Source organism: Mustelus asterias, chromosome 13, assembly GCF_964213995.1.
Source record: "Mustelus asterias chromosome 13, sMusAst1.hap1.1, whole genome shotgun sequence".
NCBI lineage: Eukaryota > Metazoa > Chordata > Chondrichthyes > Carcharhiniformes > Triakidae > Mustelus > Mustelus asterias.
In genome coordinates this window covers 73,697,894-73,719,542 of record NC_135813.1, presented here as the reverse complement: position 1 = coordinate 73,719,542, position 21,649 = coordinate 73,697,894, and positions in this window count along the sequence as shown.

Genomic DNA, 21,649 nt, shown 5'->3' with positions numbered 1-21,649 from the left:
CACTGTCAAGAAGCAGGTCAGGAACATTCAATGAAGTGTCAACTTTTAGTTTTTGTTGACACCCATGCAAACAGACACAGGCCTAAAACTTGCCCATAAGTCAGCCTCTGTCAAAATGGATACAAATTCAACACACATGCCCCTTTACAATATTGTCAATTTCAGGTCTTACTCAACCATATCTGAAGATATAAAAGAGCTGTATTTTTCACGTGGAAGTGTAAAGGACGCTCAACTCTTTCCTGAAATAAAGGTGTCATTGGTGTCACAGACATAATGTATCTGCCCTGCTATTTCTCATAAACAGTATGTTTTGTCTGGAAAGAGGTATGTATTTTCTTACCCTGGGAGTATGTATTCCAATGAAATAATTCAGCAGCAAGTTTTTGTGAGTTTAAAATAAAGTTTATTTATTTGTACACACACTTAATTAACACAATGTCATACACACACAACACAGAGATTGGATACGGATAAAAATCATGCACTTTTATAGATTACAGTCAATTCAGTCTCTGATTTACATTTTCTGATTTACACGTCTTCCACATGGCAGGTCTATGGTTTCTTGAATAGATTTAATGATTTAAAATTGAAGTGAGGGTCTTGTAAAGTGAAGGGTTCACAGCAGGTTGTAAGGTTTCTTGTAGTCGAATGTCAAGGAGGTTGGTTCTCAGTTGAACTTTGAAACAGGTTAAAAGTACTTTGACTGCTTGCTAACTTGCATGTTTGTTCAGAGTCTAGTTCTCAGACTGGCTGACAACTGATGGTCCTGATGGGCCCTGGGACAATGCAGCTCCTGAAATCAGTTTTGATCACATGATCACTTGGTTAACACTTCTGAGGCCCACCCAGTTGAGTTTGCATGGGGGTGGCCATTGTTATACAAGGGGAAGCTGATAGTAGTTTGAAACTTCCCTTGCATCCAGCATGTAACATTGGTCAGGCAGTCTGGAAACTCCATCATCTTTATGTGTTGCCCCATCCTTAAACAATGAGATGTATGAATTCCACAAATGGCTCTGAGATACCCTCACCTACATCCATATTTAATTAGGCATTCAGCAGAGACTTGACACTGTAATCTAAATGCAAAAAGTCACATGATTCACAGCAACTTGTTTGTGCCCAATTTTTAGAAGACTGAAAGTTCATAATAGAGAAACATAGAAAATAGAAGCAGGGGTCGCCTATTCGGCCCTATGAGCCTGCTCTGCCATTCATTTTGATTATGGCTGATCATCAAATTCAATATCCTGATCCCACCTTCTCCCCATATCCCTTAAGCCCCTAATTTCCTCTTGAAATCACAAATGTTTTGGCCTCAACTATTTTCTGTGGTAGTGAATTCCACAGATTCACCACCCTCTGGGTGTAGAAATTTCTCCTAAAAGGTTTATTGCTTATCCTCAAACTATGACCCCTAGTTCTGGACTTCCCCACCATCGGGAACATTCTTTCTGAATCTACCCTGTCTATTCCTGTTAGGATTTTATAAATTTCTATCAGATCCTAAGCCTGTACTGGACAGGACACTGAGGAAGGCCCATGGACATGTTACCAAATAGCAACTGTCTACTTATCTACAGCTTGATTCAAATATCACCAGACTGCGCAAAAGAGAGAGAGAAGTTCACGAACAAGCTGTGGGAAAGAGAAAAGAAACTTCATCATCCCCATCCAGACGGCTGCACGAAAAGACATTTTCAGCATCTGGTGTTCAACATGATCCTTCCCTCTTGCATGGAGAGTTGCTGAAGATGAGTCATCAAAGCAGCGACGAAAATGTTTAAGTGCAATTATGCACTTCAATGATTTTTTTGAATATAAAGTTATAAATATGGATTAAGCGCACAACATGCTTTTCAAGAAAATAGCTAAATTCAATCTTTGCAGTTGATGATAAATTGGTCAGTGCTGTATTATCACAACAGTCCGATTTTATTTACAGTAAATGGGTTCCACTGTCAGGATAATAAAGTGCCGGGAAGCTGAATTTCTGCGCAGGAGACGCTCTGCTCTGATCTATATGAATGGTCCACGTGCTGTGACATTTTGCTGGCAATATTGCTGTCTGTGCATGAATAACCCTGCTCCTGCCGTCCAAATCTCCCTGACACAGTACACTCGCCGCTGCTAAGGGCCACTGCGGTGCAGTAAATGCACAAAGCTGACCAGAACCACGACTGCGAGCCTTTCTGGATGTTAGGCTCGGACAAAACGCCTCTGGGATGACTTGCTTGCCAGGCTTCGCCACACATCACGCTGTTATCTTGCTTTTTGTTGTAGCAGTCAATGGCTTTTCGCAGAGGACTGCTAATCCCACACTGACTAATGATTTAAACTGGCTTTTCCCTCCCGACTCACACCTCCAATTATACATGAGACCTTACGATTTCATCCTCTGAAGCAGCAACTAAATATCTCACAGCAACACAAGGCACAAAACAAAAAAAATCATAAATACGCAGGCACAGAAACATCTGGAGTGAATCAGTTAGGATTTTACAACAATTGCATTTATGCCTGACCAGGCACTGGTATCTGTCATTCGAAATACCACTAGCTTTGATTTGCAGGCGATTTTATTCTTCTGTCATTTAAAGGGTTAAACATTTGTATTCCTTCTCCCTCCCCGCTACAACCTTTGCTTTAACATTTTTCACCTCCTCGCCCCATCCCCCGCACCCACCCTGAAACTGAAATGTTGGTAGAGCTTTCCATTTAATCAAACTGCCGCTAGAATATGCTATCTGAATGCCCTGCAGGATTCAACGAGATTCTCTCGGAGTGGTTAAAAAAAATGACAGGAATAGAGCAGAAAGCTGCTCGGGTCTGGCTGAGCCATTCGGTGAGATGTTTAGCTGTGAGGTGAGGTGCTAATTCATTTTGCATCAAATATCGTACCGAAAATTTAAAATGATAAATAAGTACACAAGAATCACTTCACTGCTTGCAGCCAAATGGAACAGTTCATAATTAGTATGAGGTTTATTGAGGTTATTTCCACAATGACCTAATACTGATATCCATGGGGAAAACACCAACAACCTGGTTGGGCTAACAATGCATTATTCAGAAAAAGTTTGGATTTGTTCTTCACCCCCCAGTCCTCAGTTTTATCACCAATCTGATCAACACCATTCAGGGATACATCACAAATCCAATTGTTTTTGAAGAAATGGTACTGTGGTCATTCTGTGTCAATAGCATTGACCTTTGACCTCCCAGGTGTGACAATATTCTCCTCAGGCGATCAGTCACATTAAGTTGCCTCTAATACCTGTTTACTCTTTCTGACTTTCTTGCATATCCAGAGGTGAGATTACCCCCCCCCCCCCCCCCGCCCCCACCAAACACAGCAAATTATTATCCGGGATGCACAGCTTCAAAATGTAGTAAAAGCAGATTCAATATTAATTTTCAAAAGGGAATTAGATACATGCTTGAAAAGGAAAATTTGCAGGGGTTTAGGGAAAGAGCAGGGAGTTTTTTTTGTTATTTGTTCTCGGGATGTGAGCATCAGTATACGGTCGGTATTGTCGCCCAGACCCAACCGTTTCTCGAGAAGGCGGTAATAAGCTACTTTCCTGAATGACTGCAATTCATCTTATGTAGGTACAACCTCATTGCTGTTTGGGAGTTCCAGGCCCAGCCAGTCCTTGCCAGTGTTTTGTGTTCCACTCAAGCTGTCACCCATCTTTCCTCACCTAAATCTATCAGCATAACGCTCTATTTGCTGCTCGCTTATACGCTTCTCTAGCCTCTCCTTAAGTGTGTGCGCTGTGTTCCGCTCACAGGCAAAAGTGAAACAGAGACTGGATTACATGACACACTTCCCCTCTTGTGATGTAATGCTGCATCCCTTTAAGGACACATTACAACATCACTGAGCAAGCGATCGTCATACTCATGGTGTACTAAAGGAGCCTGGCAAGATCTGACGTCTTCTTCAGTACACACCAGGCAGGGTTTCCAGAATGATGGTGATGTGCAGCACCCTACACAACATCGGGTAGCAGCAATGATTGGAGCTGCAGGAGGAACAAGCAGTTCACACCACACATAGTCTGTGGATGAATCCGAGGAGAAGGGGGAAGGTGGTAATCCCAATGCGGCGCCAGTCGTTCACATTGCAATCTGCATGCCAATGATTCCCTTACAGCTGTAAAGTTCAATCAGTCATCACCACTGGACTAACTGGTCAGCATGAGGCCTGTGATGGCGTGCCCTTGGAAGGAATCAGCTCCTCTCAGGATTCATCGATGGGGAGGGAGGTCCATCCTCCGCTGCTGTAGTTGTGAAGGTCCTAATGGAGGATAAAGGTACGTGAATTAGTAATGGAAAGGTAAGGATTTGCAACTGAGCAAGATGAGGATGATCATACATAATCTAACAAGTTTTGTATGTCATGTGGGTATTTAAATCTGTCACCAGCTAGCCATTTGGTCCCACTTTCTCCACCTTTGAGGGTCAGGGATGCTGAAACATCACTAATCTCCGGCACGTGCTGCAGTTGTCAGCTGAGAAATCCAGTGATCTGTACCCTGTTCTCAGGCAAGGAGGGGGGGGGGGGTATAGTCACAGACCTATTTGTCACTGAAATGGTGTGTTTGCTCAACAGATGCAATGCTTCTGATGAGAATAACTATCAGGGAGGGGAATCAAATTGCAGTGGATGGCAGTGGTGAGTGGATAGATGGGGATGTACGGAAGTGCCATAAAAAGAGAATAATGAAAGCCACTGCAAAATATGTAGGTGTGAGGAGTAAAGTGGAGTACTGCTGACACAGTAAAATATGGGGGAGGGTGGGGTGGGTGAATCACACAACAGGATGTGGGTGAATGTGCAACTGTACTCACCTTTCCTGATCAATGTCATCATTAAAGTGCTTCCTCCTCAATGCTCCTATTGCTGATCTCCTGGTCTACCTCAAGCCTTGCCTTCTTTGTGGCAATAGTAGGTGTCTTCCCCCAGTTGCTGGGGAAGAGTATCTCGCTCCTACTCCTCAGTACTCTGAGTGATGTATTGTTATATCGAGCTGCAGCCTTGGATGACCCTGAATCCATCATCAAACGTGTAAACTCTTAACTCCTCCAAGTTCCGGCTTTAGATTAGCTCTTCAAATACTCCAGTTCAAGTGCCTATTCGAGTCTGTTAAACCCCAGAAGAAATATTATAAATAAGTGGCTTTGTTAAAATACCATTGGCCGAACACCTGATATCGGAACTGCTGCTCCGAATATATCTCCAAGTCACCATTGGGGTTAAGTTGTATTTTATCCACACAGAACTCTCTACTGTGATAATGATATATATATTTAATATATATATTTTTCTATCACACAATATACACATAAAATTTTGTATCGTGGTAACAATGGCCCAGATCTTCCATACCCAAGGGTTGTATCCCGGAAGGTGTGCCGGAAGGCCTACCACTCCCCACTAGATCTCCCCCCGGCAACCTAACCATCCCCCCGCCTCCTAACCCCTCCCACCCCCAACCATCCTCCTCCTGACCACCAGACCCCACCCACTCCTCAATGATACCCCCCAACTTCCCCACCTTCACCTAACCACCCCCCAACTCCCCCACCCCTTCTGACTAACCCTCACCCCACCCCCTCACCACCCAACACCACCTCCACTAACCCCAAATCACCTGGCCATCTGTCACCATGATCCCGGACCCCCAGCTCCCGCACTTCCTAACCACCTAACACTCCTCATCCCCGATTACCCCATCCCTCTCGTATTGTCCCCCCAACCACCTAACCTCCTCCAATCTCCCTACTCCAATCACCCGCACCCCTGCACACCACCCCACCCTCCATTTGACCACCCTAACTCCTCATCCACTTTTACGCTTACCTCCTCTCCTACCAAAGCTGCTGGGATGTTTAAACTTCCTGGTTTATGGCAGCTACTGCCATAAAAAGGGAGCATGAGGGCAGGCGATGGCCTGATGGTATTATCGCTAGAATACTAATCCAGAAACTCAGCCAATGTTCTGGGGACCTGGATTCGAATCCTGCCAGCAGATGGTGGAATTTGAATTCAGTAAAAAATATCTGGAATTAAGAATCTCCATGATGAGCATGAAACCATTGTCGATTGTCGGAAAAACCTATCTAGCTCACTAATGTCCTTTAAGGAAGGAAATCTTCCATCCTTACCTGGTCTGGCCTACATGTGACCCCAGGGCCACAACAACGTGATTGATCGATTCCCGGCTTGGGTCACTGTCTGTGTGGAGTTTGCACATTCTCCCCGTGTCTGCGTGGGTTTCCTCTGGGTGCTCCGGGTTTCCTCCCACAGTCCAAAGATGTGCGGGTTAGGTTGATTGGCCATGCTAAAATTGCCCCTTAGTGTCCTGAGATGCGTAGGTTAGAGGGATTAGTGGGTAAATGTGTAGGGATGTGGGGGTGGGGCCTGGGTGGGATTGTGGTCGGTGCAGACTCGATGGGCCAAATGGCCTCTTTCTGCCCTGTAGGGTTTCTAAGATTCTATGACTTTGGACTGCTCTCTGAACAAGGGCAACTAGGGATGGACAATAAATGCTGGCCAGCCAGTGACGCCCATGTCCAATGAATAAAATAAAAATGTCTTCACCCCCATGCCCCTGCTGCACTGAACCAGACAGACTCCTGGAGCAGAGCAAGTGCACTGCATGTTTCTCAGCAGGCCCGGGTTGGAAGTCCAGGTGACAAATGAACAGCTCTGGACTCAGGTAATTATGAAGGAGCGCAGTGAATATCCGGCGATGAGTGTCACTCCACAGGTTTTTAAAACACATTAGTGGCCTGGGAAATGAGTGTCACTGCATTGTAGACGTTGCTACTCAACAAAGTTCTTTTTAGGACGAAATGCCTCTGTCCGAGGGCAGGCTGGGCCGGCGAAATTGGAGGACTAATTTTGGTCCTGGCCTAGAGCTTTCTGGAGTAGAGAAGTGGCATGATGTCAAGGTTGGCTGAGTGTCTATCCGTAGTGGGAGACTCCGTATTTTCCCTCATTCCCAATCCACCACCAATGACTGATGTAGGAGACATTTTGGAGGACATAGACACGTGCATATTCGTTGCTTCTATCTGTGCCAGGAGGGAGCAGACCTAAGCCCTTTTCTCTATCTTCCCCTCCCTTTATCCTACCTTTGGACTGTGATATTGGTGCTGCACTATAGTTACACAATACCATTGTGTCGTGGTATCCTGACGCAATTCTCTCTTTTTATTCTGGTTGTGCAAAAGCAATCATACCCGCAGAAAGTTTCCGTCAGGACAATAAAAGTGCATTGATTGATTGAACAGAATGGTGGCAAGTTCAGGGCAGATGTGAAATGGCAAATGAGGTAATCAGTAGGTAATAGGGAAATAAGCTGAATGTGAGGTCGCTTCTATTATACAGATCAGCCTGTGATCCTGCATCCTCTCTGGAGGCAAGCGTCTCTATTTAAATCATGCTCGATTCACATTCATTAAAAAACTCAAATACCTCGGCAAAAAAAACATTTCATTCATTCCAGGCAAGGGTGGCAGGTTCCTTTCCCTGAAGGACATTAGTGAACCAACTTTTTATGACAAAATGGCAGCCTTCATGGTCATTTTGTCTGGTGCTAACACACAAATTACCAGATTTATTGAATTCAATTTCACAGCTTGTCAAGGTGGGATTTGACCCCTCAACCTCTGGCTCACTAATTTAATACCATACCCACTACACTATCATAACCAAATCAATTTGTCATGTGTCCAAAGTCAAATTCCATCTTTATTATTTGCAATTGGAAAATCTTTCCCAGCATTTTGGACACCACATTCCACAGCTTGACCCAATCTTCTGACAAAAACAGCAAATCTCAGGCTTAAATTCTATGTAAGATTTGGCTTAAGCCAATTATATTTAACTTTTTGTGCTCAGTATTAATTTGGTAAGGAAGTAATGATAGGGTGAGGGTTGAAAAGCACGGAGTGGGATACCTCAGGGACTGGCAGTGAGACCTCTACTGCTTCTAATTTAGATTCAAGACCTGGGAGGTGAATGGAAACTGTTCAAACTGGAGCCCGTTTGACATTGAAGATCTGTCAGAAGTTACAAATTGAATTAAACAAATATATAATCAAGCTGATCCGTGGCAGATGAAATTAAATGTGGACGGATATGGAGCACGGCACGCATAGGAAGGGAAAGGTTTCTTGCCCGTTCTTTGTGAATGATGTCAAAACAGTTGAGGCGAGTGGGTATGGGGCATGATGCTTAATATATCCTCGCACTATGAAACAACAATCAGGGAAACAAACAGCATGCTGGAGTACGAACAACAAATAGCAAAATACACGTAAAATGACAATGTTAAAACTGTGTCGAGCTCTGAGAAAATCATATCACAAGTCTCAACTAAAGAGGGACACTTATCTGCAACTATTGCAGATCAGAGTGACAAAACTTTTCACTCGTTTCAGAGAACTGTAAAGATTGGGAAAAATCTTGGATCACACCATCATACAAAATAATACTCACAAAGTATGTAAGGTAGTAATGAATTATCAGCTCATTAAATATTGCTTCAATCTAGGCATGGCATTTAAGACATGACAGTATACTGTTAAAGATACAAGTAGAAAATGCTGGAAATATTCAACAAATCAGGCAGCATCTGTGGAGAGAGACATTTCAGGTTACGTTTCAGGTCTGCGATCTCCCAGAAAAGGCACAAGTTAAGACTGATTTGAGGGGTTCCCCGTCACCAAATGAGTGACTACCACATAGGACATAGAACAGTACAGTATAGGAATTGGCCCTTTGGCCCATGCTATGTGGCAAACATCATAGCAAATTAAACTAATCCCTTCTGCCTCCCCCTGATCCATATCCCTCTATTCCTTGCATATTCATGTGCTTATCAAAAAGCCCTTTAAACATCCCTATCATATCCCCCTGCACCGCCACCCCTAGCAATGCATTCCAGACACCTACCACTCTCTGTGTAAAAAACTTACCCCTCACAACTTCTTTGAACTTCCTCCCGCTCACCTTAAGTGCTTGCCCCTAGTATTAGACATTTCAACTCTAGGAAAAAGTTTCTGACTGTCATTCCTATCTATGCCTCTCATAATTTTATAGACTTCTATCAGGTTTCCCCTCAGCCTCTGTCGCTCCAGAGAAAACAACCCTAGTGTGTTCAGCCTCTCCTTCTAGCTCAGACCCTCCAATCCAGGCAGCATCCTGAAAAAACCTCATCTGCACACTCTCCAAAGCCTCCACATCCTTCCTGTAATGTGGCAATCAGAATTGAACACAGCCGAACCAAAGCTTTATAAAACTGCAGCATGACATCCTGGCACTTGGACTCAATGCCCTGACCAATGAAGGCAAGCATGCCATATGTCTTCTTTACCACTCTATCGACTTGTGTGGCCACTTTCAGGGAGCTATGGACTTGAGCCCCAAGATCCCCCTGTACATTAATGTTATTCAGGGTCCTGCCGTGAACTGTTTACATGATAGAAGAAAGTCCCTGATAGAAACTTATGGATGACTTTGTTTAATGTGGGGATGTTGGGGCTCCATCATTGTTCACACCATCTTGACAAGTTGGTGATCAGATCTTGGTTATGTACCAAACCATGATGACTGGGACCAACCTGCCCCTGTGGCTTTTGCAGCTGATGAGAGGCACAGTCTTCCTTTACCTGTTCTGCTGTTTGTTTGGATCCCACTTTGCCTGGATCCTCTGCACCATGGGTGGCCCTCCCAGCAGCGAGCTCTGATGGCAACACTCCAGGGAACATCAGAGCACGCAAGCCTCTCCACCATATCAAGGTGGTGACCCATGGAAAGGATTACATGATCTCGTGGGACATTGTGCCCCGTGTCCCCAAACATCTGCAAGGTGAGATTTAGGCTGTTGATCTATGTGAAGACCCATGGCAGGGACTCGTGACCCCGAGTAGATATCACTTTCAAATCAAGGGACAGCCAATGATGATAATTACCATGAAGAAAGCATATCTAGTTAGGTTAGTGACAATAACATTATTGAAATTATTATACAGATTTCTTTTAAAATTCATTTTACAGGACTTGAGTGTCGCTGGCTGGGCCAGCATTTATTGCCCATCCCTAACTTTCCTCAATTCCAGAGGACAGTTTAGAGTCAACCACATTGCTGTGGGTCTGGAGCCATGTGTAGGCCAGATCGGATAAGGATGGCAGATTTCCTTCGCAAAAGGACATTCATGAACCAGATGGGTTTTTACAACAAAGGTTTCATGGTCATCAGTAGACTTTAAATTCCAAATTTTTATTGAACTCAAATTTCACCATCTGCCTTGGTAGGATTTGAACCCAGGTCCCTAGATCTTGTCCTGGGTCTCTGGATTACAAGTCCAGTGACAGTACCACTATGCCACTGCCACCCCTACAGATGGGAGACTGAAGATTCTTCTTAGGTGCATGAGCTTGAATGAACCAAGTGTCTCCTCACCTACATCAACTTTCTACTTGACATAGGATAATGTTGTATTTTGTGTAAATATGCTTTTGTTTTAAATGCAATTTCCTTAATTTTTGAAAAAATATACTTTGTAGCTCAATGTCAGAAAAGGATACTGAGCTTTATTTGTGTTGGAAGATACATTTTCCTTTGAGAAGAAGCAGTGGTTCTTTTTATAAGTCTTCACTGTCCAGTGATATTTAAGAATGATAGCAAGACACATGGGACTAAATCTTCTGAGCCCATCCACCTGGGAATTGTTGTGGGCAGAATGGACAATTTAATGGACCATTAAAAGGTCCGTTGATCCCGGGCAGGAATTCCCAGTTGGCAGGCGGGAGCTTGCTGATCTACAAGAGTAGTGTCTGATGTGAAGAGCATGTGAAGAAAATTAGCTCTTGGAAGAGAATTAAACGTGAAAACAAACCCACACAGAAGCAAAACAATCAAGTCAGGAAAAGCTGGAAATGTAGAAGTCATCTGCATTTGGTTATTGTAGTATAAGGGTCTGGCACATGTAGGGTTAATGTTAGGGACTGTGTACAGCACCACCTACACAGTGACATAAGATGGCACTTGACCCACACCCAGGGTCATGTGGTGTTGGACAGAGCCACCTGCAGATCCAAGCATGGAAACAGCTCCTACCTGGTATCTTTTACTGTACATTTGTAAATAGTTCTAGTCATTAATAAAAACTTACCGTTAACCAACTTCAGGCTACAAAGACTTACTTAAAACTTACTGAGATGTAACCAACACCTTGCAACATGGTGGCAGCTCATTCAAATAAAAAAGCAAAACCTGGCTGAGATGCAGAGACAAACCAAAATACTGGAAGGCTTGAAGAAAAATTCAAAAAAGAAGTTCCAGAAGCAGAGGCACAGAGGAATAATAGCGAGGGAAAATCTCCAGAGAAGGGCCTGGAAGCTGAAGGCAGAAATTTAAAATTCCTTCCTGTAGCAGGAGATTCAATGGAATCTCCTTTGGAAGCCCAGCTGAGTCGGCAGAGCTTGCGAAGGTAAGTTGAACTTTAAAGTTCCAGGTGGCAGCAATTCCTGAGAAATCTTAAAGTAATTCAGATTTAGAAGTACAGTTCAAGAGAACCTGCTCGCTAAAATCGAATTTCCAAGTTGGAGCCTGAGCAGGTGATGTCTGAGCTAGTTAAGTGACAAAGACACAGGGACACTCCAAGCTAGGGATAGCAATAACCGGACTGACCAGCAGAACAACTATACCAACACTGTGGAGCAAAGTGCCCCAAAAGGTGAGTTCAATGTCCTGAGAGTTCAGCCCAATGTTTCCAATACAACAAGATTAGACACTATGGCAAACTGCAACGCAAAAACTGTGATAAGGCCTAAAGATGATCCATGGAGTCAAGACTGTAAACTCATAAGACTCACAGCCATGCATCTTGGGTGAGGTCAAAGATCTTGGTTTCTCATTTTAGAATGTGGACGTTTCTGTCAATGGCCATCTAACAAATATTAAATTAGATACAGGACCCAGCATCACAGTCCTGTTGAACAGAGAACCATGGCTGAAAGACCTCTGGCTTTGAACAATGGACACACCAATTTAGGGACCTGGAGGAATCCGACTTCCAGTCATAAGGATGGTCCTGGAACCACTAAGGTATGGAAGCAAAGAGATCGTCAAGCTAATGCACATTATCCATAACCAGCCTCTGTCTCTCATGAGCAGGAATGTCTGCAAAGTCTTGGACCTCCTCAAAATGGTGGATGATGTCAAGACAACCACTGTCGTAGTCACAACACCTCCAGTGGAAAAGGTGAAAGAGAGCGATCAGCAGTCTGAGGAGCCTCTACCCCTGGCCCTGATGACAGTACAGCAGGTCAACACTGCAACCACTGTGCATACTCTGCAACACCCACCAGTTTGCCAAAGCCACAAGAGATGCTGGAACCTGGTAGCAACCATCCATGGCTGGCAATGAAAAGCAGAGGTAAGTGCACCAATAAATCTTATTCTTGTCACAGCAATGCTGTTCCTCAGACGGCCCACACGATAACATCCAAAGTGAAAGAAGCGGCAAGGAGACCGGCACAATGGTCAGCCCACCCTGCAAGAAATGAGTTGGAGTAGCAGCAATCACTGATCAATTCGACAATTGAACCGATCCAGTGCAGTTCAACATGAAAAAATGGAAGAAAAGAATCAAAGCATACCCGGATACCAGCTCAACCTCAGAGCAACAGGAAAAACCAGCAATGATAGAGCACCGCTTCTTCAACACAACTGCAAACAAAATATGGAAGGATTAAAAGGCCTCCTGATCACCTGAGCCTTTAAATTCAAGGGGCATGATTTATCGGCCATTCATGCCACACTTCCGCTGCAGCAAAGCCGGAGAATTTGGCACCCAGCCAAATCTTCATTCACTGTAGCGGGATGGGAAAATCCTGTTGGGATGAATGGTCGTAACATTGTGGCCGAGGACTTGAATGGGGGGATAGGGTAATGAACTGGTATAACTCCAAACACTTTGGATAAAGATTTGGGAGGAGGTGTAGTATAAGGATCTGATACATGTAAGGTTAATGTGAGACTGAGTAGAGCTTCACACTCCGTGATGTGAAAGAGCATGTGATCCCCACTCAGGGTCAGCATGGTGGTGGACAGAACTGCATGCTGACGTAAGCATGGAGACAGCTCCGAGATTATACTCTTTCCTGTAAATGTGTAAATAGTTCCAGTAGTTAACGAAGATTTATGGTTAACCTACTTCAGACTATGAAGACTTCATTAAAACTTACCAATACCAACACCCTAACAACAGTTAACCTCCCAGAGATGGCTCGCAGCATTGCCAATGTGTGTCATGGCAAAAGCTTTCACCGGATTGAAATCAAGCCTGAAATGAGTTACCATTATCTTGGAGAGTTTGTCATCAATTAAAAGGCTTTCAAGTGTAACCTGGCAGTTCATATCCCCAGATTCATTCCTCTGAAATGAACTATTTAGAATTGTTGTGCAAACTGATGCGCTATCAATAAGGCGAAAGACTACCGGTGTGCCAATACAAGTGTAGGCTTTTATTCACAACAGAATCAGGAGCAGATCCCAACAAATAACCGACCTGGACAGAACAAGGGGGAGGAGACAGCCACCTTTATACTAAGTGCCGAGGGGAGGAGCCAAACCGGAAGGGGATGTGTCCAGGTATGACAAACACACAACGGTGGTCCAAATAGGACAAAGGCACAACTGAGGTCCACCACATTCACCCCTTCCTTTTAAAAAAACAACACGGGGGTGAAGCGGAAACAATATTACAAGTCCAGACGAACCGGTGGCTTGATCCGCTGTCGCGATCGTCGTAGTGCAGGTCGCAGAGTCGTCCAAGCAGGGAGCGATGTCGGCCCAGGCTCCGTACAGTGAGCGTCGAGAGAAGGCGCCGGGTGGTGTGAAGTGGACGGATCCGTCGTCCCGTCCAGTCGTCGGGTACTGCGTGGCGACGGCTCCGGCGACTCAAGCGAGCTGTACACAGGGGTGAGAGGAGTGAGGAGTGGCCCTGGTGGCGTATGGGGAACAGTGGGAACCGGAGCTGGGGGGTGGGGGGCCGCAACAGGCTCTGGGCACACTACATTGGAGACAGGGACTGAGGGAGGAAGAGACGTAGCAATCTCCGAGTGGACAACACCGGGGAACGTGGGGCGGAAGGACGTGGTGACCTCAGGGGCACCCGCGGGTGCCAGGTCACGAACAGAAACCGTGTCCTCCCGCCCATCAGGGTACGCTACATAAGCGTATTGAGGATTAGCATGGAGCAATTGGACCTCCTCGACCAAGGGATCTGCCTTATGGGTCCGGACATGCATCCGAAGCAGGATGGGCCCCGGGGACATCAGCCAATCCGGGAGCGAAGTACCCGAGGAGGACTTCCTGGGAAACGAAAACATCCGCTTGTGAGGGGTCGTATTGGTCGCTGTGCACAAGAGTGACCTAATGGAATGGAATGCGTCCGGAAGGACGTCTTGCCAACGGCTGACAAGAAGACCCCTAGACCGTAGCGCTAATAGAATGGCCTTCCAGACGGTTGCGTTCTCCTGCTCTACTTGACCATTTCCCCTAGGGTTATAGCTAGTGGTGCGGCTGGAGGCAACGCCTTTGGCGAGCAGGTACTGCCTCAGCTTGTCACTCATGAAAGAGGACCCACGATCGCTATGAACATAGGCTGGGAAGCCGAACAGAGTGAAGAGCGTGTTCAGGGTCCGAATCACTGTAGCCGTGGTCATGTCCGAGCAGGGGAAGACAAAAGGGAAACGTGAGTATTCATCAATGATATTCAGGAAATAAACATTGCGGTTAGAGGAGGGGAGAGGGCCTTTAAAATCAATGCTAAGGCGCTCAAACGCGCGAGTGGCCTTTACAAGGTGTGCCCTACCTGGCCGGTAGAACTGCGGTTTGCACTCAGCGCAGACCCTGCATTGCCTGGTAATCGTCTGGACTTCCTCGAGGGAATAGGGCAGGTTACGGGACTTGACAAAGTGGAAAAATCTGGTGACACCCGGATGACAGAGGTCGTTATGGAGGGACTGTAGCTGGTCTAGTTGGGCGCTGGCACATGATCCACGGGACAGGGCATCTGGGGGCTCATTGAGCTTCCCGGGCCAGTACATGATGTCATATCTGTAGGTGGAGAGCTCAATCCTCCACCGCAAGATCTTGTCATTCTTAATCTTGCCCTTTTGCCTGGTGTTAAACAGGAAGGCAACTGACCGCTGGTCCGTAATTAAGGTGAATCGTTGGCCTGCAAGATAATGGCGCCAGTGCCGGACGGCTTCCACGATGGCCTGGGCCTCCTGCTCGACCGAGGAGTGTCGAATCTCAGGGCCTTGTAAGGTCCGGGAAAAGAAGGCCACCGGACGGCCCCTCTGGTTAAGGGTGGCGGCTAGGGCAAAGTCAGACGCATCACTTTCCACTTGGAATGGGATGGATTCGTCCACAGCATGCATCGCGGCCTTTGCGATGTCCGCTTTGATGTCGTCGAAGGCCCGACGGGCCTCCTCCACCAGGGGAAAGGAGGTCGATTTTAGAAGCGGACGGGCTTTATCCGCGTAACGGGGAACCCACTGGGCATAATAGGAGAAGAAGCCCAGGCATCTCCTCAGTGCTTTGAGGGTAGTAAGGAGGGGAAGCTGCATAAGGGGACGCATACGGGCTGGGTCGGGGCCAAGGACACCATTTTCTATCACGTACCCAAGGATGGCGAGGCGCCGTGTCCGGAAAACACACTTCACCTCATTATATGTGAGGTTCAGGAGAGCGGCCGTACGAAGGAATTTTTGTAGGTTGGCATCATGGTCCTGCAGGTCATGGCCGCAGATGGTGACGTTATCCAGATACGGGAAAGTGGCCCGTAGCCCGTGCTGGTCTACCATTTGATCCATGGCCCGCTGGAAGACTGAGACCCCATTGGTGACACCAAAGGGGACTCGGAGGAACTGGTAGAGGCGGCCGTCCGCCTCAAAGGCAGTATATGGGCGATCCTCCGAGCAGATAGGGAGCTGGTGGTAAGCCAATTTCAAATCGATCGTAGAGAAAACCCTGTAGTGCGCGATGCGGTTGACTATGTCCGCGATACGGGGAAGAGGGTACGCATCTAGTTTGGTATACCTGTTTATGGTCTGGCTGTAGTCAATCACCATGCGGTGTTTCTCCCCCGATTTAACTACGACCACCTGTGCCCTCCAGGGGCTGGTGCTGGCCTGGATAATCCCTTCCCGGAGCAAACGTTGTACCTCGGACCGAATGAAGGCCCGGTCATCCGCACTATAGCACCTACTCTTGGTGGCTATAGGCCTACAATCTGGGGTGAGGTTATCAAATAAGGGGGGGTGATCTTGAGGGTCGAGAGACTGCAGGTGGTGCGCGAGGGGCGCTGCAGTGACGGCGCCTTGCAGACGGAGAGCGGGGGATAAGGGCCATCATACTGCAGGGTGACGCTCCTATGATGGCTGAGGGAATCTAACCCCAGCAGTACAGCTGCGCAGAGTCGCGGCAGCACGAGGAGCCGAAAACGCTCGTAGACTGTTGCCCTGTACCGTCAGCATCACCAAACAGCACCCGAGGACCTCCACTGAGTGGGAATTCGAGGCCATGGAGATGGTCTGGCTCCAGGGTCACACGGGAAGGGCATATTGACGCACTGTGCGAGGGTGTATAAAACTTTCCGTGCTCCCACAGTCGAACAGGCAGTTTTCTGCATGATCATTTACCTTGATCTCCATTATTGACTTGGAGAGTTGATGAGGCTGCGACTGGTCCAGGCAAATCGATGCCACCGTCGAATCCAAGAAGAATCCGTCTTCGTCCCCGTCTGATGACTTCACGGATAAAGCTTCCTGCTCGGCGCGTCTTGATGCCAGTCTCAAATATGGCGATTCCCGCACTTCCGGTGACCACATCAAAGATGGCGATTCGCACGCAGCCGCCGCCTGCATTAAAGATGGCTGCGCCCACGGAACACACGTGGCGCCACGAGGCTTCGGAAGCGGCTTTGCCCGGCAGACTTTAGCGAAGTGGCCTAGCTTACCGCATCCGGAGCAAATCGCATCCTTCGCCGGGCAGCGACGCCGAGGGTGCTTGGATAGGCCACAAAAGTAACATTTGGGCCCTGCCGGAACAGCCATCGCGGTGGAGCCGTCGATAGAACGGGATGCAGGGTAGGACCTGAGATTGTGAGAGGCCGCTTCTAGCGTTTCAGCCATCGTGGCTGTTCTTTGGAGATCTAGGCCATCTTGTTCAAGCAGGCGCTGCCGAATGTATGTAGACTCAATGCCCGCAACGTAGGCGTCGCGGATCAGGTCCTCCGCGACGCCTACGTTGCAGACAGCCTTACAGTCACAAGCTCGAGCTAGGACCCGCAGGGCGCGCAGAAATTGGGCGCACGATTCTCCTGGCTGCTGCTTGCGGGTAGTTAGGAGATGTCTGGCGTAGACCACGTTAGGGCTCTTTCGGAACTGCCCTTTTAGGAGTTCGATAGCGTCCGCGTATGTAGCAGCGTCCCGGAAGATACCGTAGACAGCTTCGCTTACCCGGGCGCGGAGCACGTGGAGTTTAGCGTCGTCGGTGTCGATAGCCGTAGCGGTGTCGACGAATGCTTCGAAGCAGTCCAACCAATTATCAAATTTATCAGAGGCTCCAACCTCTTGAGGGTCTAATGCTAACTTGTCGGGTTTTAGAAACTGCTCCACGCTGGTCAACTGTTGTGAATAAAATTGATGCGCTATCAATAAGGCGAAAGACTACCAGTGTGCCAATACAAGTGTAGGCTTTTATTCACAACAGAATCAGGAGCAGATCCCAACAAATAACCGACCTGGACTGAACAAGGGGGAGGAGACAGCCACCTTTATACTAGGTGCCGAGGGGAGGAACCAAACTGGAAGGGGATGTGTCCAGGTATGACAAACACACACAACGGTGGTCCAAATAGGACAAAGGCACAACTGAGGTCCACCACACAAACAAAACTCCTTCCAGTACAAAACTAGAGAGAAGTTAATGTCAAAGAATCCCTACAGTGCAGAAGGAGGCCTTTCGGCCCATTGAGTCTGTACCGACAATAATCCCATCCAGGCCCTATCCCCGTAACTCCAAGTATTTACCTTGCTAATCCCACTGACACTAAGGGGCAATTTTGCATGGCCAATCAACCTAACCCGCACATCTTTGGAGCATGGGAGGAAACCCACACAGACACAGGGAGAATGTGCAAACTCCACATAGACTGTCACCCGAGGCTGGAATTGAACCCGGGTCTTTGGCGTTGTGAGGCAGCAGTGCTGGCCACTGTACCACCGTGCTGCCCATAGTCACAGGACTCTTTGCCAGAATGTTAACCTGACTTTTCTCTTTCCGATTCTGGCTGAACTGCTGTGCATTTCTGGCATTTTCTACTTAATATTTTCAGCAAACACATTTTAAATGTACAAAAATATGCTATTCCTTTCACAAAAAACAACCATAATAAATAGCAAGTCTCACTGACACAGTTTACGAAAGTAGACATGATGAATCCCTGTCCAGGCAAACAACAATGGAACCTTCAGTCGAAGATCTTCCAAGGGGTTCATTCGAACCCCCACTGGGACACAAAGGGTCCAATTTTACCATTTTTCATTCTAAGTGCCGAATCTGGGCGTAGTACAGATCCGACTCAGAAATCCGCTTTCAGGCGCCCCCATACGCTCTCAGCCATCTCCAGTCCCATTCGTGCTGTGGGCGGGGCTTAGCGCGGTCGAAAGGATCAGAGCTCTGAACTGCACATGCGCAGTTAGAAAAAAATTGGAAAAAGCGCATCTGTGTCAGATCGCTCCCGAGCCGCAAAAAATGGAGAAAGCGGCCCGGGAGTGAAAACCGGGAGCGAGGGTGTATCTCCGGGGGGGGGGCAGATGGATCTCTGGTGGGGGGTGGGGGGGGACAGGGGGGTCCGCTGCCACTCTGCGGGTGATCGGTGGGGGAGAGGGGGGCAGGGGTGGCAATTGGTCTGGGTAGTGGGGGTGGTGGATAAAGGACACACACACACACATCACTGTCCCCCTTACCCACCCCCCACTACCCAGACCGATCGCCACTCCTGCCCCCGCCACCAGAGATCCATCTGCCCCCCCCCACCAGAGATCCATCTGCCCCCCCGTCCCCAAAATACATCTTACACGCCTCCCTCCCCACCAACCCCCCCCCCTCAAAGACGACGATCTGGCTTCACTCCCCCCACCCCCTGACAACGAACTTGCCTCACTCCGCCCACCCCTAGAGAATGGTCTGGCCTCACTCCCCTTCCCCTCCAGAGGAACATCTGACCCGCCTCCTTCCCTCCCCACCACTAGACAATGATCGGCCCTCCCCCCCACCACCAGACAACGATCAGCCCTCCCCCTACCACCAGACAACGATCTGACCTCACTCCCCTCCTCCCCCCTCCAACCAGAGAATGATCTGACCCGCCTCCCTCCTCCCCCCACCACTGACCTGAGCCAGAGAGCCGTTGGAAACACTGAAGAGGCTGGAGCACCCAACTCAGACTTTTATTTAGCAGGTCCGTAATGGCACGGTTCCGGATCGGCAAATGCGGTGGTAAAGGGGGAAATGCTGATAAAGTTGGGCGGGCGGTTCATTAATTCAACTTAAATGCATGCAAATGCATTTAAATCGCCGTTGCGCCCGTTTTGGGCATGAAGCCAGTGGCAATCTGCGTGGATGCGGGTGCAGATCGCGATAAAGGCCTCACACCCGACTTTACCACAATTTCGCGCCCGAAAACGGGCGCAAATTGTTGGTAAAATCGGGCCCAAAGGCTCCTTGAGGAACCAGTTATGGGTCGATTCTTTCATTAAAGTTGTCAGGTTCACAAAAATTGACCAGAAAAAAAATGAAGTATAGCTTACAAGTGTAAATGCGGTAGAGAACTGAGCCATACTGCGCACAGAGACCTCAGATTTGACCCCCAGTCTGTGCTGAGTTTGTTTTTAATCAGCACCCATGGTCATGTTTCCACTTGGCTGGGGGAGACAGGGCAGAGAATCAGTGTTTCCACCAATAACCCCCTGAGAAAAATCTCAGCGTGTGCAAATATTGGTCAAGGATAGGAGCAGAAGCAAAGACAGAAAATGCTGGAGAAACTCAGCAGGTCTGACAGCATCTGTGGAGAGAGAATAGAGCCAACGCATGGAGTCTGGATGACCCTTCGTCAGCTCTAATGAAGGGTCATCCAGACACGAAACTTTGGCTCTATTCTCTCTCCACAGGTGCTTTCAGACCTGCTGAGTTTTCCAGCATTTTCTGCTTTTGTTTCTGATTCCAGCATCCGCAGTATTTTGTCTTTAAGCAGAGGAGCTGGTTGGTGATGCCACTCAGGATAAAACAACATGCCAAATCTCACCTCACCCCGCATCCAACGTGAAAAAGTTTGAGGGCAAAGATACCAGAGGCACGTTGGAATACATCCGAGCACAAACAAACAACTTCAGGAGAGAAGCAGAAGAAGGAATTAAAAAGAGAGATGGTTTGTGCAAGGTGGCTATTTTTCGACCATCCGAACAGGGATCAGAAAGTCAGAGACCAAAAGAGAAAATGCTGGAAAATCTCAGCAGGTCTGGCAGCGCCTGTCCGGAGAGAAAAGAGCTGACGTTTCGTGTCCAGATGACCCTTTGTCAAAGCTCAGAAAGTCAGGGTCCGAGTTAGCGGGCATGAAGCTAAGTAAATGCAAATGAGCCTGGAAACATGAGTTATAACTAAAATCCATCTCGGGCTTTAAACACGAGGAGGTCTGTCTGTAAGTGCTGCTTTTCTGATGAGTCATGTAAGAAAGGCTAGAACAATGTCAAACATTCAGCGCGTCGTGATGTCATTCCTGTCATGTTGCACAATTGCTGTACACTTGCCAAACAAATCCTGATTTAAGCCGTGCCAGTTTAACAGGAGGCACCCACGCTGAACGCTTGAGCATTTCTCCACTGTGCAAATCCAGACTTGTCCTATTGAAATACATCATCGTAGACTGGGAGGGTTTGGAGAGGACACTCTGGGCAAGCTGCCATCTGCCCAGCATGGTGGAACCGGTTGACTGGCTGTGCCAGCTGAATGTGGGGCAGGTGTGTTGCTGTGTGCTTGTGCTCTGGAGATTCCCTGTCCCTTCAAGATGGCACGTGCATCTGTCGAGGCCTGCAACCAAGCAGATGTTAATTTCACTCCGCGCAACAAAAGCCAATGCTGCCAGCCGGGCAGATTTGGGCAAACTCCAGCCACACACCTTTCCCCAAATGTCCTTTCATTATTTTTTTTTGTCGCATGCCACTCAATTCGGCAGCGCTGAAAAGCCTCATGCAGCTCCCACTATTGAAGGCGTTTGCAAGTGGCAGCTGCTTTTGTCTGGTAATTAGCGGTTGAAAACGTTGAATTAGAGGTTTGTCAAGCAGTCAAAAGCGTGGAGAGTTGTTTGAAAAAGCACGGGCTTAATGCAGTCACAATGGATTTGCAAGTTACAACTCTTGCTCTTCCAGGCTTCCGGGTGTCCTTCAATCTTTATTTTTCCCAGAACAAAAGGCTGTGTATTTCTGAAAGTCTTGATTTCTTTTCACTTTGATATACTGTTTAACATGTGTTTAAAAAGGTCAGTGCAT